Below are 7339 nucleotides of genomic sequence, written 5' to 3' on the forward strand. Positions count from 1 at the left end.
AGGCCATCACATACAGCCTGGGAGACTGTGCATGACTCGACTCCAGAGCCCACCATCTACAGAGACTCTAGTGTTAATGGCAACCCCTGGAGTTGTGCCATGCCACATCTGCATCTATATAGAAAGTCCTTATCTGTGGCTATCTCTCATATTTTGATAAAATAGTTAAAGCTTGGGAAGGGGTGCTCTTACCAGGAACATTGTTAATAATGGTGAGAAATTAAAACAGCCTAATCAATAATGTTTGTTAGTAAAGGGAATCTAGCAGACTTTTAAAAATGTGGTAAATCTATATAAGACATGGAAAAGTATATGGATGTGTAAAGTAGAAAAGGAAGGGTATAAAATTGTGCTTATTTTTTATTTACATTTGTATTTAAATGCATCTGTATGTTTTGGTATCGACTCAAAAGGACTGTGACAAATATAATGAGCCCTAGGACAGAATTCTCATTGCTATATCTCCTGATGCCAAGCTCTAAGATAAGAGGCCCTTTGAAAGCTTTATGTAGGCTTTCAGTGAAGCTGCCTGCCATCTGTCTAACTCAGGTCCAGGATCATGCTGCCCATGTTTTTATAACTAAACCTGCTAGACACAGTCCCAGGAAAAAAAGATGAATAGGATAAAGATTAAATATAAATGCACAGTGTTGAGTGTATCTTACCATGTGAAATGAGATATAGCCAGTCGTGCTCTGTGAAGTCAGCTGGGAATTAGGATCATATCTGCACAATAACTGATGCCCAATTTCTGAATTCTCTAGACCTGTGTACCTGTCTGCCATCCCTGACTCACCTTCTCAAGTGGACCTACTGACTAGAAATGAAACCTTAGGTAGGGACTTGGTCTGTACACAGTGAAATCCTTGACAAAGCTCCCATTTTGATTGTCTTCTTTCTGTGTTTGAATTGATCACACACACACACACACACACACACACACACACACACACACACACACACACACACACACACACACACACACACACACACACACACACACACACACACACACACACACACACACACACACACACACACACACACACACACACACACACACTGCACCCCACCCCTGGCCAAGAAAGCTTAATGTTTAGTTTGAGTCATCTGTGTTTTTCTACTCCTTTGTGAATAGCAAGTACACAGCCATAGTTTAACCTATTTGATGTGACTGTAAATATTATGGATCCTCAAAAATACAAATTGGTGTTCCAGTGATAATTTTGGTTGTTCATTTTTAGGCATGAACTTGAGATCCAAGGGAGTACATTAACTGAAATCCAATGGATTTCTTATTTTTGCTGTATGAGAAAATAACAAAGCCCTTTAAAAAAAAATCTCAGCTAAGAACTTGTAGGGATTCTCAGTTGAATCTAAAAGATTGTCCAAAGTTCCTTGGCAAAAAAGTGAAGCTGTCCCAACCTGATGCCAAAGAGCTTCTTTATGTATACAATTAGAAGAATGTCAGTTTGTTCAAGATATGACAGAAAAGGTTGATTTTTAAATCTCATGATTAAGGGGGAAAAGTTCCATGTCTTCATTAGTTATATGTAAGCTATCATGTTCAATAATTTATATTTTCTATGTGTATGTTATGTTGTTTGTCTCCTTTTAAAAATAAGTTCTTAAAAAAAAAAAGTTCTTGAGCTTTCTAAAAGAACTCTAAACTTGTAACTCTGAATTTGTGGCTTTAATGTAAACCATCTGGGTTTTTAGAAGGTGTTTGAATGTCTCTAGGCTTCAAAAAATGTTTCTGTTTGGAAAAGATACCTTCCAAGTCACCAATTAAAATACTTGAGAATATAAAGCTTCCATTTATAAAAGGAGTACAAACAAACATTTTTTCAAACTTCTGTTTGAAAGAATATGCATAACTGTTTTTGCATGAAAAATGAAAAGATATATATGTTTCTCATTTCGAGATGAATCCCTAATCAGTTCATCTAAGATGTTATTATAAATTAAACTGTGGGTCGTTTTTTTTTTTTAGTGACTAGGGTGATGAACTTGTGAGCTTAGAAACTGTGTTTTAACTAATACTTTTCTTTCTCAACAAAAAATTTATGCAAAAAAATAGTTTTATTTCTATACATCTCAGAACTGTAGCATGGCAAAATCACTAATATATAATCTTACATATGTAAATTGGAATATAGGTTCAGCTGTACATAACAGAGATCCAAAATAACAGTACCTTGAATAAGTTAGTTAGAAGTTAATTTTTCTCTTGTTCACCAGACTGGAAGTAAATGGTGCAATCCTGGCTTAACAGATTTACTCCATGAGGTCATTCAGGGACCCAGACTCCTTCTACATGGTTGTACCATCTCTAGGACGCTCCGCTTATTCTCATGGCCCATGATGGCTCACCACCTTATCCACAGTTGAAGCAAGGTAGAAAAAAAAGGCACAAGCCTAAATTTACACACACCACCACCATTTATATACCATTGTCCAGAACTTAGTCTCCTGGCCATATCTAGGTGCAAGGGATGCTGGGACTTCGAGAAAATTCAAGATCTCTCTTATTATAGAGGAAGGAGAATTGGTATTAGGGACAGCTAGAAAGCAGTCTATTCCACAGACTACCCCTTTAGCTACCCAAATATCCAAGTGCACATGACTTACTTTCCTTTTGCCCACAGAAGATACTCCCAAAGTCCCATCCAAGATATGATCAAGTTCATAGTCCAGATCTCTTGGTGATGAGCATTTCTCTCCATTATGTGGCTCCTCTTGGTCTGATTGCCTACAGTCTAAGAAAAGTTCTATTCCTACCAACAGTGATAGATTTGGAACAGAAAAGGGAAAAGGAGGAAACACAGCACAGTCACCATTTCCATAGCAGTAATCAAGTCCTTCTGTTCACCAATCATGAGGATCCCTGTCCTGGTGATGGAGCAAGTCCCTGATTTAGCTCTGAGAGGAACCCCCTAGTGTCTAAGACTCCTAGTTCTGGGAGGTAATTCCTTGCCCACTGGCCCCTGCAGCCACATCTGAAGGGCACTGGAGAGTAAACGTTTCTTGGGGAACAAACAGCTTGTTTGTGCAGCCTACTTCCTGTTGGAGCATGTTTACAAGTTTGGTGGGGGCTTAGAGAAGCAAGACTACTACATATGAATCATAAGTTCATACTCATACTTCCAATTCCAATCAAACACTACAAGATTCTTCATCTCCTTGTCCCACGTTATGTTTGTACCACCTTAATCTTTCAGTAAGAGCCTGCTTCCCATCAATATCAATATAAGTACCTATCTATCCATCCATCCTCATTTGCTCAGTTCTAAAATATGCACAAATAATTTCAGAATGACTACATCAATATCTCTACTACTATTAAGTAATGTTTAATATTTCTTTAAGTCCTTTTTGTCCTTGGAATATATTCCACTAAGGGTGTACATCAAAGCACTGTATTCAAAAGTCACTTGGATTAATTATTTTTGCTCTGTGCAGTTATGTTATTGTTTTGATACATGTCGAGGTTCATTTGTTTCTGTTTGTATTCAATGTCAGGGTTTTTCCCATGCTTTCTGAATTATCAATTATTTTTGACCAATAGAAATACCAGTGAAAACATATCCCCCAGAAAAGGAGATTATATGGAAAAGGTTGATTTCCTTGGTGTTTAAGGTACATTTCTACACCCCTCTCCCCCCAAAATAGGCAAAAGACACAAACAGAGATTCAGCGAGAAAAATTATAACTGGTCAGTAAATATATGAATTAATAGCACCTACCTCATTGCACTATTCTGAGAAGAAAATAAGATGCTTGATTATCACAGTGGTTGGCCACACAGTAAGTCCTAAATTAATGCTAGCATAATAATGATCACAATCACTGTTCTGAGGAGTAATCTTTAAAAAAATGATATACCATTTTTCACATTTCAGATTAGACAAATTTTTAAAAATTCTTTTTAATATAATGGTAATAGGTAGTATTGGTGACGATATTAAGAAAACAACTATTGTCATATACTTTTGTGGAGGTATAAATTATTATCTTTTTGGCAGGCAACTTAACAGTATGCATCAAAAAACCTTAAAGTTTTATAAACTCTTACTCAGCAACTGCTTTTTAAGGCAATTACCATAAGGGTGTAATCAAATAAATATGACAAGATATATGTACAAGTGTGCTTGCAGGCCTAGAAACTAAAAAGAGCCAGAAATAAACTAAAAGTCTATTTATAAAGAATTGGCTAAATGAATTATGATGCATCCAGCCTGTTTTAATTTTCTTTAGACCCACTGAATAATTCAACTGTTTTAAGGTCTTTTTACCATCAGACATTTAAAAAGAAAAATAATTCTAATTTTCTTCTTTTTAGAACAAAATGAAAGCTACGGCTATTGCCAGTGACATTCCCCACCCCTCCCAACCCTCTCACTTTTGTTTTAGTGAAAGACTTTCATGGATTCAGATATATTCCCCTTCAGAATTAATGTGTTTTTCTCCTCCTGGGTCATAGGTCATCTACAAAAGTTCACAAGATTTTCAACTTAGAATGATCTAGAAGGAAAAGTTTGAGCAGGGTTTCATCCAAGTAGGATAAAGATAATACTGACTGCAACAGCCCCAGTGTATCCAGAGCTTGCAGCATTTATAGTGACTCCCCAGATTTCTGTCCACCAGAACTGATAGCTTTTTATCCCAGTTCAAAGCTATTACATCAGAAGGAACAGGGGCATTAACTCTCTTTGGTATATATTTCACTTTAAGACTCAGGAAGAGAGGAGTAGGTCAAACTAACATTGGCTCAACTGTTTTATCTAACATAGGGAGACAAGTCTAATAATAAATTAGAATATTCTTCTGCCTGGGTCCTGCTGACCTTCACAAAACTATCTTTTAATTCATGAGAATTCTCATGATCTTAACTCTGAATATGTGTATGGTCTTGGTTACTGTTTTTTTACAGCAAGAGGAAAAGCATCTGTAGAGGAAAATTCCCACTTACAGACAGACTCCTGTTCACCATCATAGTCCCAGCCCCCAAGTTAGATCCTTACAATCAGGATGTGAAATCTGTCACTACAGCATACAATGGAATCCTATACCACCTTTAAAAGAGATGATGTAGATCTATATTTGTTGATGTTAAAATATACATCTGGTAAAATTTTAAGTTAAACAACTTGCAAACAACTATGTGTGGTGTTATACCATTTTTATGGAGAATCTAGAAGGATATATAATGAAATACTATCTGAAATATTCCTTAAACTAATTATTTTTATTGCTATTCATACAATCTCCATATTTTTAATCTGGTTGTTTTATTTTTATAATTATTGAGGGTTTTTTCCTAATCTTAATCATTCTTGACTTTTATTACACCACTTCATCTCATTTTATAACACTTTATCTCAACATCTTCTTTGTATGTGTACTTGGCTAATTTTGTCCCCTTATTTGTAAAAAAAAAAAAAAAAAGAAATGACAACTGTTAGGTCCCATTTTACCAGTTTGGAGGTACAAAATAAGTTCACATCTCCTTTTAAGGTTTCAACTAAATGGTTTGAGTCTACATCTTCCCTTAGCAGAGTGGCCCCTTGATGATGACACCATATGTCCCTGGGACCCTGTTTTTGGTCTAAGGCATCAGGCCAGAGCTGGAAGCTACCCTGTGGGGCAGGACGGGTTCCTGTCTTCACTCCACTAGACCCAACACATCAGTCTTCCTTGGCAATCATTTCATGCTGCCTCTTTCTCTCCATGTGATGATTTAAATATTTCTTAGTGTGTGTTCCCATATAGGAACCTGCTGGGCAAGTCTGTCTGTAAAACAATTTAATGGCCTTCCTTGTAAGAACAGGTAAAAGGGGAATGTACCACTTTATCATCCAATAAACAAAGATGTTCCTTTGGTTTTGACTTAAAAAAAAAAAAGTGTGGCCTAACAGTTTGCCCTAGGATAGTTTATTAGTAGCTAGAAATCCATTCTTAAAGTGTCTTTTTCAATCCCAAATTATTCCCTTTAAATCTGAGAATAAAGCATACAAATTGATATTTTCTGTCATTAACACAAAGACCCTCCCCCAAAGCAGCAATCCTTGAATTGTAATCTACAGGTCAAATAAATCAGATTCTGGCGTAAACCTAATGGTGGACTTAAGGAGTGCTTTAGGTTCTATATCACATTTTGACTGATTTCAAGTGAAATCACGCAGTCATCTCTTTAGAGATGACAGTCAATCAAGATCATCATTGCCAGCGTTCAGACCTCCCTGTGGACTTTCCACGCATGACAGCGGCAGGTTTCCCCACCTGTGAGCTGCTTTCCCAAACACCTTCGCTGCCTTCATCATTCAGGTCCTCTCAGCTTTGTGTCCCTTGGTTATACACCTTACTACCTTTGGCTCATCTCCATGGGCCTTAAGAAGTATTAACTCCCTTTATGAAAATGCATTGTAAGTAGCCGGGCAACGGAGCGTGTGTTTCCAAAATGGCGGCAGCAATGGATGTGGATACCCCGAGCTGCACGACGAACAGTGGCGCGGGCAAGAAGCGCTTTGAAGTGAAAAAGTGGAATGCGGTAGCCCTCTGGGCCTGGGGTATTGTGATTGGTAACTGTGCCATCTGCCGGAACCACATTATGGATCTTTGCATAGAGTGTCAAGCCAGCCAGGCGTCTGCTACTTCTGAAGAGTGCACCGTTGCGTGGGGAGTCTGTAACCATGCTTTTCACTTCCACTGCATCTCCCGCTGGCTCAAAACACAGCAGGTGTGTCCGTTGGACAACAGAGAGTGGGAATTCCAAAAGTATGGGCACTAGAAAAAGAATTCTTCCATCAAGCTCAACTGTTTCGTTAGCCATTTAATGACTTGCCCTCCTGTTACTTAATTATAAATTAGGTAGAACCGTGTTTTTTCTGCGTTGTCTTTTCAGTTTGCTATTCCTGCACCCATATTGTATTCTGTGTCAAATAAAATCCAGTTGGATTCTAGAAAAAAAAATGCATTGTATGATGGTTTACTTTAACTACACAGGTTTTGGGTTTTTTTTTTTTTTTTAGCACAATGCTCTCTACAAACTCTTTTCAACAACGTTTTTAAGCAGTGAAAATCTCCCTCTCCCCAACAGGAAAGCATTACATGGAACTTCAATAGATGAGAAAGATCAAAGCTGCTCTGGTTAGAACCAGGCAGGGGGTTCACCCCTAAAATTCTATTCATCCCTACTCCCAAACCAAGGAGCCCCCAAATAATTTCAGAAAACCTGTAAGCTTAAGAACAAGAGGTAAAAAAATAAACCATAAGTTTATATCAAACAAAAATTTGGTTCACTGAAAAAGGAACTGAAAGCAGCCATCCAAGTATACGT

General features: G+C 37.5%; 1 pseudogene; it reads left to right on the forward strand.

The window, feature by feature from the left end:
* The first annotated feature begins 6454 nt into the window (after window positions 1–6454).
* On the forward strand, window positions 6455–6972 carry LOC111173274 (E3 ubiquitin-protein ligase RBX1 pseudogene; annotated as a pseudogene).
* Window positions 6973–7339: the final 367 nt, after the last annotated feature.

Source organism: Delphinapterus leucas, chromosome 2 (assembly GCF_059928025.1).
Source record: "Delphinapterus leucas isolate spDelLeu-1000000601 "Yukka" chromosome 2, BTC_Dleu_Yukka2, whole genome shotgun sequence".
In the NCBI taxonomy this organism is placed as follows: Eukaryota; Metazoa; Chordata; class Mammalia; order Artiodactyla; family Monodontidae; genus Delphinapterus; species Delphinapterus leucas.